Source organism: Protopterus annectens, chromosome 7.part1 (assembly GCF_019279795.1).
Source record: "Protopterus annectens isolate FY-2018-M chromosome 7.part1, PAN1.0, whole genome shotgun sequence".
NCBI classification, from domain to species: Eukaryota; Metazoa; Chordata; order Ceratodontiformes; family Protopteridae; genus Protopterus; species Protopterus annectens.
The window spans coordinates 245916467-245928732 of NC_056740.1; the positions used below are offsets into that span (position 1 = coordinate 245916467).

General features: G+C 45.3%; 1 protein-coding gene across 1 annotated transcript in view; it reads left to right on the forward strand.

The window, feature by feature from the left end:
- Positions 1-12266, forward strand: part of LINS1 (lines homolog 1) — a 578944-nt gene that overhangs the window by 186460 nt on the left and 380218 nt on the right. The gene's annotated exons all lie outside the window — the stretch shown is intronic.

Below are 12266 nucleotides of genomic sequence, written 5' to 3' on the forward strand. Positions count from 1 at the left end.
TCTGAAGGTAATGCTACTCAGTGCTAGAAGTCTAAACCTCAAAATGCACTCTCTCTCGAGGCACTCCTAAAAATGGAGAACATTGATATCTGTGCAGTAACTGAGACCTGGTTCAAGGCTCCAGAGAGAACCCCTGCAATACCAGGCTACAACTCTTACCACACTTTTCGGCCACCAAACCAGGACCGAAACACTAAAGGTGGAGGAGTTTCAATATTCACCAAGGATATTCACACCACCAGGCTAATTTCCCAACACAATGCATCTGAAATTCTCCAGGTGCAACTAGCACTAGGTAAGACTGCAATCCAAATTGTAGCTTGCTACAGATCCCCCACCATACCCCAAGGTTCTCACTGCACCTTTCTAAACATACTGGAAAATATTAAGATAGAACCAAACACCCTAATACTGGGTAATTTTAACTACCCTGCCATTAACTGAGAAAACTACTCATGTGTCAACACTTTTGCCCAACTGTTCTTGAAATTCATAAATTCCAATGCCCTGGATCAACTAATCCGTAGTCCCACCAGGGTCTCCAGTATCCTAGACCTGGTCATTACCAAAATGGGAAATTGATGCTCCACACCTATGGTCACCCCCTCATTGGTCAGGTCTGACCATAAGCTAATCCACATCCCACCCCTGCCCCTCAGTAAGGAAACGTCCTTAAAAAACTTCTCCAAAGCCAACTTCATGCTACTCAAGTCAGAAGTGACAAACTTCATGACACCCACACAGTCGGGAACTGAAAGTTCAACTACTGAATCCTACACTAAGGCACTGTACGAGCACATCCACTCATGCATGAATCGTGCCATCCCAAACAGAACCAAGATGCTCTCATCCAAAAAAAGGAAGCCAATCTGGTGGTCCCCTGCCATAAACAAACTTTACAACAAAATGAAGAAACTGTTGCAGAAAAGAGGAAAATCCCAGGATGCAAAAAACTCCCTTACCAGCCTCAGTAAGAAACTGAGATCCCTCATAAAATCCTCCAAAGCTAGTGACGAAAATAAAATTGTCAAAGATTCCAAAGACAACCACAAGGCATTCTATAACTATGTCAAGAATCTAAATGGCAATGCTCAGATCTGCTCTGAGCTAAAACAGAATGGCATTAAATGTACTGATCCCAAGGATATTGCCAATATCCTGGCAGATCGATTCAGTGCCAACTTCACCCCCCTGTCACCCCCTAAATGTCCCATCTCAATACCGGAAGATTGCCAAATTCCGGTAATAACGGCCACACAGGTAAAAAAGCGCACTCTCCAAAGCTAAGAATACAGCATCCATGGGACCAGATGACATCCCGGGCTGTGTACTACATGAACTAGAATATGAACTGGCACCTCACCTAAGTGTCATGTTTAATCATAGTGTCACCTCAGGTTTCATGCCCACTGAGTGGCACAGAGCTACAGTTATCCCACTCCACAAGGGGGGATCCACCTTGGATCCCGGAAACTACAGTCCCATCAGTCTGACAAGCCTTATCTGCAAGGCCATGGAGCGTATTATCATGGAACTTATAAACAAAGACATTGGCAACCTTCAAACACTGGACCCCACCCAGTTTGGGTTCGTGAAGGGCCAATCTTGTCTCATGAACCTGATTGACTTCTTTGAATCAGTCTCCAGAGCCATGGAAAAGGGTAAGGTGGTTCACACAGCCTATCTAGACCTTGTCAAGGCCTTTGACACCATCCCCCACTCTGGAATCATAGATAAACTTACTAAGCTGGGCATTAATCTGTACGTCACCCAATGGGTTGCTAACTGGCTTACTGATAGATCCCACACTGTAAAAGTAGCCGACTCCAAATCCAGCTCCAGACAAATGACAGGCGGAGTACATCAGGGTTCAGTCCTGGGACCGCTCTTGTTTGGCATCTACTTCTCTGAAGTACAGGGCAACACTAAGGGACTCTGGCTAACAAAGTTTGCAGATGACTGCAAACTGGGAGCCATTATTGAATCTCCAAATGATGTGGATACTCTACAAAAGGGCCTTACAGAAACAGATGCTTGGTGCCAGAGCCATGGGCTCAAGCTCAATGCCAAGAAATGTATAGTTATCCCCTTTGGGGAAAAAACATGTATATCCCCTTTGGGAAAAAACATGTATCTGTGAATTACCATATAGGTGGCAGTACACTAAACACCGAAAGTGTGATAAGAGACTTGGGGACGCAGGTGGACAGTGGTCTCACCTTCGATAACCACATCGCCACAACAGTCAGGAAATCTTTCTATGTGGCACACCTCATCACTAAGGGCTTTTCATCCAGAAAAAAAGGAGGTCGTTGTCCCACTGTACTCATCCCTCATTTGACCCATTATAGAATACAGTGCCCCATTTGGTATGTACCTCTCAAGACATCTGCAACAACTAGAAAGGCCGCAGAAATACCTCACTAAAAGAATCTCAGGCCTAAAGCAGATGCCCTACGCTGACCGCCTTAAAAAACTCCAGCTATACTCTGTCGCGTATCATCTACTCAAGAGGTGATCTCTGCTTAACATGCAAGGCCATTTCAAACCCAGAGCTGTTGGACATGCTACACTTAAAGAAATCCCAATCCCTCAGAGCCACACGCTCCAGAGATCTAAACCTTGTCATCACAATAAACAAAACATGCTGGAGGGATAGGTTCCTGACCCAGAGACTCCCCAGACTCTCGAATAGATTGCCCATACATGTCAAGCAGAGTGCCTCTTTGGCCCTCTTCAAAAGGAACCTTGACGATTGGATGGGAGAAAGGAAATTCACCCCGGGGATCACGTCAGTCGCCCTGCCAGACATGGGTTCAGGGAAGTAAATAGTGTGGGAAGAAATAGCCAGGGAATTGTTATGGCTAAGCTTGTATAGGCCCTAGGGCTGATAGCCTAGTACCAACCTATGACCGCGCCCACCTTGCACTCATCTGCAAACTTGGTCAGCCATAGCTTACTGGTTTTGGCCTGCACTTCATAAGTATATCCTGAACAACAGAGGCCCCAAGACCAATCCCGGGGTACTCTGCTCATTACAGGTCTACTGCTTGAAGTGGCTTCCCCTATTTTTATTAGGTGGGTTCTATCAGTGAGCCAGTTTGCTACTCATCTGGTAACATATGGATTGATGCCTAGCCGAGAAAGTTTATCTGTTATGCCCGAGTAGGGAATAGTGTCGAAGGCTTTGGCCAGGTCAAGGTAGGCTGTGTGCACCATCTTCCCCTCATCCATGGCTTTGGTGACTGTCTCAAAGAAGTCAACCAGATTTAACAGACATGACCTCCCCTTGACAAAGCCAAACTGTGTGGGGTCAAGTATTTGGAAGTTGCCAATGTCTCTCTTAATGAGGTCCTTGATAATCCATTCCATGGCATTGCAGATCAGGCTAGTTAGGCTGATGGATCTATAATTTCCCGGATCGGTGGACACTCCACCTTTGTGTAAAGGGATGACAGTGGCTGTCCTCCACTCGGATGGGACAAAGCCAGCACTTGGGCTTTGGTTGAATAGAGTGACTAATGGTGCTGCAAGTTTATGCCTGTGTTCATGTAGGATATAGCCTGGGATGTTATTGGGTCCCATGGAGGCTGTATTTTTTGCCTTTGAGAGGGCAGTGATGACCTGTTCCCTAGAGGTAAGAGGAGGGGGGGAAGGTACTGGGGATGTCCTGATTTACTGATGGGGAGGGACAGAGGGGTGAAGTTTTAGCTGAATCTGTCAGCCAGTAGGTTGGCTAGATCTACAACATTTGTGTATGTGGTGTCCTTGACCACCAGTCCTGAGCAGATCTGGGTGCTTTCTGTGAGATTGCGGACATAGGTTCATCAGCCCAAGGGCCTAAGTAAGTCTAGCCAACAAGGTTCCCTGGCTTACGCCACCCAAGAAAGTTAATTTCCTGTGCCCCTGATGAGATCCCCGGGCTGTATGTCCTATTTCCCACCCAGTCATCAAGATTTTTCTTGAAGAGTGCTAATGAGGAACTTTGCTTGACATAGATGGGTAACTTGTCCCAGAGTATATGAAGTTTCTGGGACAAGAATCTATCCCTCCAGCATGTCCTGTTTATTGAGGTGACAAGGTTTAGGTCCCTAGTGTGTGTAGCTCGGAGGGATTGGGATTTCCTTAGGTGTAGCATGTCCAACAGTTTTGGGTTTAACATAGCTTTATATGTTAGGCAGAGATCTCCTCGGAGTAGGCGATATGCTACAGAGTAAAGCTGGAGGTTTTTGAGATGGTCAGTGTAGGGCATCTGTTTGAGGCCAGTAATCCTCTTTGGGAGGTACTTCTATGGCCTTTCCAGCTGCTGCAGATGTCTTGTGAGGTACATTCTGGCATTGTAATCTATAATGGGTCTAATGAGTGCCGAGTAGAGGGGAGCAATGACCTATTTTTTCCTGGATGAGAACCCTTTTGTGAAGAGGTGTGCCACATAGAAGGATTTTCCGACTACTGTGGCGATGTGATTATCAAAGGAGAGACTGCTGTCCACCTGGATCCCAAGGTCTCTTATCACACATTCAGCATTAAGTAGACTGCCATTTATGTGGTAGCTGATGAGTACAGAGTTTTTAACCAAACGGGTTGACAATGCACTTTTTGGCATTGAGCTTGAAGACATGCCTCTGACACCAGACATCTGTCTCAGTGAGGCCCTTCTGTAGGATGTGCACATCATTTGGGGACTCGACTATGGCTCCTAGTTTGCAGTCATCTGCAAACTTCGTTAGCCAGCGGCCTTCTGTGTTAGCCTGCATTTCAGAGAAGTAGATACCAAACAGGAGAGGTCCCAGGACTGAACCCTGTGGTAATTCACTTATCACTGGTTTGAAGTCAGATTTGTAGTCTGCAACGTTTACAGTGTGGGTTCTGTCAGTGAGCCGGTTGGCAACCCATCTTGTGACACAGGGATTTATACCTAGTTTAGTGAGTTTAGCTATAATTCCAAAATGGGGGATGGTGTCAAAGGGGGATGGTGTCAAAAGCCTTGGCAAGGTCAAGATAGGCTGTGTGAACAACCTTACCCTCGTCTACCGCTTTGGTGACTGCTTCATTGAAGTCTATCAGGTTTAGAAGGCATGATCTGCCTTTCACAAACCCGAACTGGGTGGGGTCCAAAGTTTGGAGGGTTACCAATGTTTTTGTTTGAGTTCCATTATGATACTTTCCATGGCCTTGCAGACCAGGCTTGTCAGGCTAATAGGGCGATGGTTCCCAGGATCAGTTTTGGCTCCCCCTTTGTGGAATGGGATAACTGTTGCTATGCGCCATTCAGTGGGCACAAAGCCTGAAGTGAGACTGTGAACATGGTGCTTAGGTGGGGAGCCAGTTCATTCTGAAGTTAATGTAAAATGCAGCCTGGGATGTTGTCCGGTCCCATGAATGCTGTGTTTTTGGTTTTAGAGAGTGCAGCTTTTACCCGCATAGATGTGATTACAAGGGCTCTGCATTCTTTCTGTATAGATATGGGCCCTTTAGGGGGTGAGAGGGGGTAAAGTTAGCACTGAACCTATCTGACAGGATGTTGGCAATATTAGGTGGTTCTGTTATTTTTCTGCCATTGTGCTGTAACCCAGAGCAGATCTGGGTGTTGCCATTGAGATTCTTGACATAGATATAGAATGCTTTTTGGTTGCCCTTAGAATCAGTGGCAATTTTGTTTTCGTAGCTACCTTTGCAGGATGTTATAAGGGATCTTAACTTCTTACTGAGGCTGACCAAGGAGCTCCTCCACTCATGGGATTTTACTCTTTTGCAACAGTTTCTTCCTTCTATTGTAGTGTTTATGACAGGGGACCACCAGATTGGCTTCCTTTTTTGGGGGGGGGTAGCGTCTTGGTTCTGTTTGGGATAGCACGATCCATGCACTCTTGTAAGTGCTTATAGAGTGCATTTGTGTAGGATTCATCAGTCGTAACTGTATTGTCCATCTGAATGGGTGTCATGAAGTTCGTCACTTCTGTCTTAAGAAGCATGAAGTTGGTTTTGGAGAAATTTTTTACCATGGGTTCCTTAATGGTGGGTGGGGATGGGATGTGGATATCTAGGGTGATTTAACTTATGGTCTGATCTGACCAATGAGGAGTTGACTTCAGGTGTGGAGCACCGGTCACTCATTTTGGTAATGACTAGATCTAGGATATTGTTGCCTCTGGTGGGGGTGTGGATAAGTTAATGCAGGACATTAGAATTTATGAATTCCAGAAAGCGTTGAGTGAAGGAGTTGGTACATGAGCAGTTTTCCCAGTTAATGGTGGGGTAGTTGAAATCACCCATTATTAGCGTGTTTGGTTGAACCCTAATATTTTCCAGTATATCAAGAAAAAAGGAGTGGGAATCCTGGGGCATGGTGGGGGATCTGTAGCAAGATACAGTTTTGATTGCAGTTTTGCCCAGAGTTAGTTGAACTTGGATATGTGAAGAAGGCCTTATGACTGATGTTTTTCATGTTTCACTGTTGCAGTCATTGCATCTGGGTAATCTGCTGGCAGGTTACCCTCAGTCGGCCTGATTAACAAAGTCTTGGGTCCTGCGTCGGTTGCTGTACCTTCTTCCATGATGTCAGGTAGTCAGGGGTATAAAACATGCAGCCGATGCCATTACATCAGTCTTTCTTGCCGCGCGGTGCCCGAAGCAGAAGCAGTTTGCAAGTGCCGGTCGGCCGACTCCTGAAATTTTCGTTTTCAAGTTTCAGAACCGAAGTCTTCAACTAAAAGCTAAGTACCTCGTTGGGGAAACTTTTTCTTGCTCCTTACCGAGGTCAGTAAAAGTTAATTGTATTATTTTGGGAAGCAAATACCTCATAAGGATTCTCATTTGTACTGTATTCCCTGCCTAGGCCCTGACCACGATGTACCTTGCTGTCGGATTTGTGCTTTATTTAATCGGCGCACTATCCGTCGTCGGTACATTTTTGCTTCTAAATATTTCGGTTCTTGGTTTAATTATCCATAAATGACGTTGGTTAGCCATCCAACTACTGGAATGCCGAAAAAAGCAAAGAAAAAGACAGAGACAGGCCGTTGAGGTCCAAAACTGCCGACGACGCTTCTCCTAAGCCAGTCACCAGTTCACCGGTACTCAGTGAGGCGCTTTCGCAGCACCTAATACCCGCTACTTCTGATTCGCAGGCCTCTACTGAGACCCATTCGGAGTCCGGTATGCTGCGAGATGCTTCACCTATTGAACCCACGGATGTCTCTACCTCGGATGGGTCCGGATCCGCTGTGCAGGCACCAGCTTCTGAGGGTGTATTCAGGCCTACAGGCTTGCATATTAAACCAAAACCACCTTTAATATTAAGGTCAAAATCTCGATCTATGTCTAAAAAACCGACGCCCAGGCCACATGTTCAGGCCCCTATGCCTAAAAAACAAATGATCAAAATGGCTGAAGATTTAATTACTCTAATCAGGGGTAGTCAACCCCCTCCATCTAAGAGACCTTGGGCTGAATTTGACTATGAATCTTCTGAACAAGACTCTTTCTTCTGACTCTTCTAATGAACTGGATTTGTCCATACCTACTTATGAGGACTCTGATGCAGAGGATTCCATTCCTTCTGCCTCTCCCCCTGAGGATTTTTATTTTGGGGAAACTTTACATACCTTAAGGGAGCATTTCCATTGGGAAAGTCAGGATTTTTTTTTAATCCAAAAAGAGGATTAGGGATTTCATTCTTCTTCCTCAGCATAGGCCTTTGGCTATACCTCCTGTACTAGACATTGTTGATGTGTTTTCAGAATCCAGTATGGCCCCTGATTCCCTGTCTCCGGCCCCTTGTAAACCAGACAGATACTACAGGGTCTCTGACTGCCACAAATTCCTTTTCAAAAATCCTGTTGCGGACCCTGATACCATTTCTCAGGGGCCCAAGGGCATTAAGGCTTCTACTACTAAAAATCCTTCCCTTTCTGATCGAGACTCCAGGGCGCTGGATAGATGGGGTAAAAAGGTTTATACTTCTGCAACCTTGGCAATCAGGGCATTAACCTTGGCAATCAGGGCTTTAAACTGTCAATACCATATGCTAAAATATCAACAGCATATCATGGGACTGCTTAAACAGAAAATGATGTTGATTTCTGACTGTGTGGAAAATAAGGATTTACAGGATTTATTGCGTTCAGCTGAACAAGTTGGAAAACATACTTTGCAATGTGGTTTTGATTCTTTGGAGGCCTCTTGCAGGGCTGCTGTTACTGGGTCTGTGCTTAGAAGGCATGCTTGGCTTAAAGAGCAATCTCTGCCTGATCATGTTAAAGCAAAATTGTTGGATGCTCCTTTGCAGCAGGACCATCTGTTTGGCAATAAGGTGGAAGACGTTCTAAAAAAGATGAAAGATAAAGCTAAATCTATGCAAACTGTGAAAAATTTCTTACAAGTACAACCTCCAAGATTTAGTAGGCACTGGCCTACTAAGAACTGGTCCTTCCCAGTTCCTTCCAGAGCCACGTAAGCCAAACCCAGACATTCCAAAAGCACCAGGTTTCAGTCCCAAGGGACTTTCAGAACTAAGCAATGGGGTGCCTCCGCTTCCATATCTGGAAATAACAAGACCGCCACCCTATGGTAAACAGCCTCAATGACTTCCCTTTAAAATTACTAAGCACTTATCTCTTAGCCACCCCTTTGGGGGAAAAACTGGCTCTTCATGCAAAAAACTGGCAACTTATAACCCAGGACAAATGGGTTTTAAAAATAGTGACCCAGGGATACAGATTTCATTTCCACACGTTGCCAACAATAAACGGGTGGCCAGACTTGCCCCCAAATCAGTGGGCAGAGGCTCAGAAACAAGTACTTTCCCTCCTAAACATGGGGGCAATTCATCTAGTACCAGAAGAGGAAAAGGGACAAGGTTTCTATTCCAGACTTTTTCTGGTACCCAGAAAAGACAAATCATGGTGTCCAATTCTGGTCCTGTCTACACTAAACACCTTTCTGGACATTCCAAAATTCAAGATGCTGACTTTTTCACCAATTACTTCCTATGCTAGGCAAAGATGCCTGGTTGGCACCTCTAGATTTAAGAGAGGCTTACCTGCATATCCCCATCAGGGAATCTTGCAGAAGATGCCTACGTTCTCTGCACTGCCCTTTGGCTTATCTACTGCGCCCAGGGTGTTTACAAAGTGCCTGGCTCCAGTAATTGCATTATGCAGGCAAAGAAATATTCAAATATATCCATACCTGGACGATTGTCTAATTCAGGCAGAAAACCAGGCCATTCATCTAAAACATCTGGTGTTTGTAAAAAGGGTTCTAACTTGTCTAGGGTATACCATAAATGAAAATAAATCACAAATGGTATCCTCTCAAAAAATTACATTCCTGGGTGCAAGCTTGAATACAACTCCCCAGATGGCTTTCCTTACACCAGAAAAGCAAATTCATTTGGTGACTTACTTCAAGCAGGTGGCCACAAAAATCCTGTTATCTGCAAGACAAATGCTGCAAGCCTTGGGGTTCATGGCCTCCTGCATTCTTATAGGTTCATAGGTTGGTACTGGGCTATCTGCCCGAAGGCATATATTAGCCCAGCCACATTGTGCGGTATTCACCGCCCCTTTAGTAGTTCCCTAGACCCTTTTACTAGCAGCTAGTACCCTTGGCCCTATCTAGTAGTGCTGTTGGTGTGATCCCCGGTGTGAACTTTCTGTTACCCATCCACTCATCAAGGTTCCTCTTGAAGAGTGATAGTGAGGGGCTCTGTCTTATGTAGATCGGGACCCTGTTCCATAGTAAGGGAAGTCTCTGCGAGGGGAATCTATCCGTCCAGCATGTTCTATTCATTGTTGTGTTGAGGTTTATATCCCTAGAGCGTGTAGCTCGAGTAGATTTGGTTTTGCTAAGATGGAGCATGTTCAACAATTCTAGCTTGGACATGGCTCTGTATGTTAGACAGAGATCGCCTCTGAGAAAGCGGTATGCAACAGAGAACATTCTTAGCTTTTTCAAACGTGCTGCATAGGGCAACTGTTTGAGGCCAGTAATCCTCTTGGTTAGGTACCTCTGTGGTCCCTCCAGCTGCTGGAGATGTTTAGCCAGGTACATTCCAATTGGTGCATTGTACTCAGTAATGGGTCTGATGAGGGAAGAGTAGAGGGGCACCATTACATCCTTAGATCTTGATGCGAACCCTTTTGTGATCAGATGGGTCACATAGAAGGATTTTCTAACCACTTTGGCAACATGGTTATCAAAGGAAAGCTGACTATCTACTTGGGTCCCTAGATCCCTTATTTCTTCTTCAGATTTCAGGGGATTACCTCCTATGTTCTATATTCTTCTAATTCCATATGCAAGACTGCATATGAGGAAACGTCAGTGGTACTTGAAAAGTTTATGGAGTCAACATTGTCGCAGCCTGGAAACACTGATTCCTATCATACCTTGCCTGCAACTAGAGTTCCTATGGTGGGCAGAGGCCTGCCACCAAAACAAGGGACTGCCATTAACACCACCCCCTGCTGCCCAAACCCTAACTTTAGACGCATCAGACTATGCGTGGGGGGGCTCATCTGACAGGGAAGTGCATTCAGTTCAAATGGAGCCCAAATCAAATGCACCTTCATATCAATCAAAAAGAAATGCTAGCTGTACAGAATGCACTGACAGCCTTCAAGGACTACCTTCATCCAGGACAACTAATGGTAAAGACGGACAACACCACGGTTATGTGGTACATAAACAAGCATGGGGGGTACACATTCTACCCCCTCTGCAGACTAGCCATGGCATTGTGGAACACGGCCTTGAGCGTACAACTACAAGCTCAATTCCTGCCCAGAAAGTTGAATATTCTGGCAGACGAACTAAGCAGAAATCTCATGGACCCACATGAATGGAAACTAGAACCACGATGTTCAACATGTTGACATGCAATTGGGGGAGCCCAGGCATAGATCTTTTTGCCTCACCCCAGAACTACCAGTTGGACAAATTTTCCACAAGAACTTCTCACAAAAAAAGCCTGGAAAGTGGATGCTCTGTCCTTCAGCTGGAAAAACCTATTAGTCTATGCCTTTCCCCCCTCTGCCTGTGCTCTCCAAAGTTCTACTAAAAGTCAGACAGGACAAACCAAAAATGATTTTGATTGCTGCAAACTGGCCTCGCCATCACTGGTACCCACTCCTACGCAGTCTGTCACAAATTTCTCCATGGCACCTGCCTCAGACACCTTCCTTACTGTCTCAGCAGGAGAACCAAATTCTGCACCCTCAGCTCCAAACATTGAGTCTTGCAGCTTGGCTAATCATTTAAATTCCCCCTTAGCATCCCTCAGCAAATCTCATCACAGAAGACCTAGTACTAGAAAATCTTATGCTGACAAATGGAAAAGATTCTGTCACAGCAGTACCCAATTTACCTCAGATTTTGCAATACTTAACTGAGATGCTTCACAAGGGCTTGTCTTTTTCTTCCATAAAAAATCCATGCCTTAGCCATTTCAGCTCATTACAACATCCTCTGCTAAAGCAGTTTCTCAGAGGGGCCAAAAACTTGAGACCTCCCAGGAGAGCTCCAACCCCTGCCTGGGACCATCATTTTGTATTGGAGAAACTCACTCTACCTCCTTTCGAGCCAGCTGCTACTGCAGACTTAAAATTCCTTTCTTGGAAAACAGCCTTCCTTTTAGCAATCACTTCAGCTAGAAGGATCTCTGAATTACAGGCCCTTATGGCAGTGGAGCCTTTCATCATCTTTCATGCGGACATGGTGTCACTCAGGACCAATCCATCCTTCATGCCCAAGGTGGTATCCAGTGTGGCTCTTCATTTGCCAACTTTCTTTCCCAATCCACAGAAGAAGGGGGAGCGGATTCTGCATTCATTGGATGTACACAGACAGCTTAGATTTTACTTGTACAGGACTAAATCTCAAAGAAAATCTGAACAACTGCTGGTAGCATTTGCTGCAGGGGCAGAGGTAAAGACTATTTCAAAGCAAACCATTTCTAAATGGATAAGCCATTGTATTCATTTCTGTTATAAGCACCATGGAAAACCTATCCCCCAGGGGATCAGATCCCATTCCACCAGGGCTGCTTCTACTTCCACGGCCTTTCTCAGAGGTGTTCCTACCAGGGATATTCTAGAAGCTGCTACCTGGAGTTCAGTTCATACTTTTACCAAGCATTATCACTTACCAATTTTCTCTAAATCCAGAGCTGGCTTTGCCACTGCTGTTCTGCAGGGCCTTATAGCCAGTCCTAATGCTGTATAAATCCAACCTCCCAACCATAGCTTTGGGAATCTACCCAA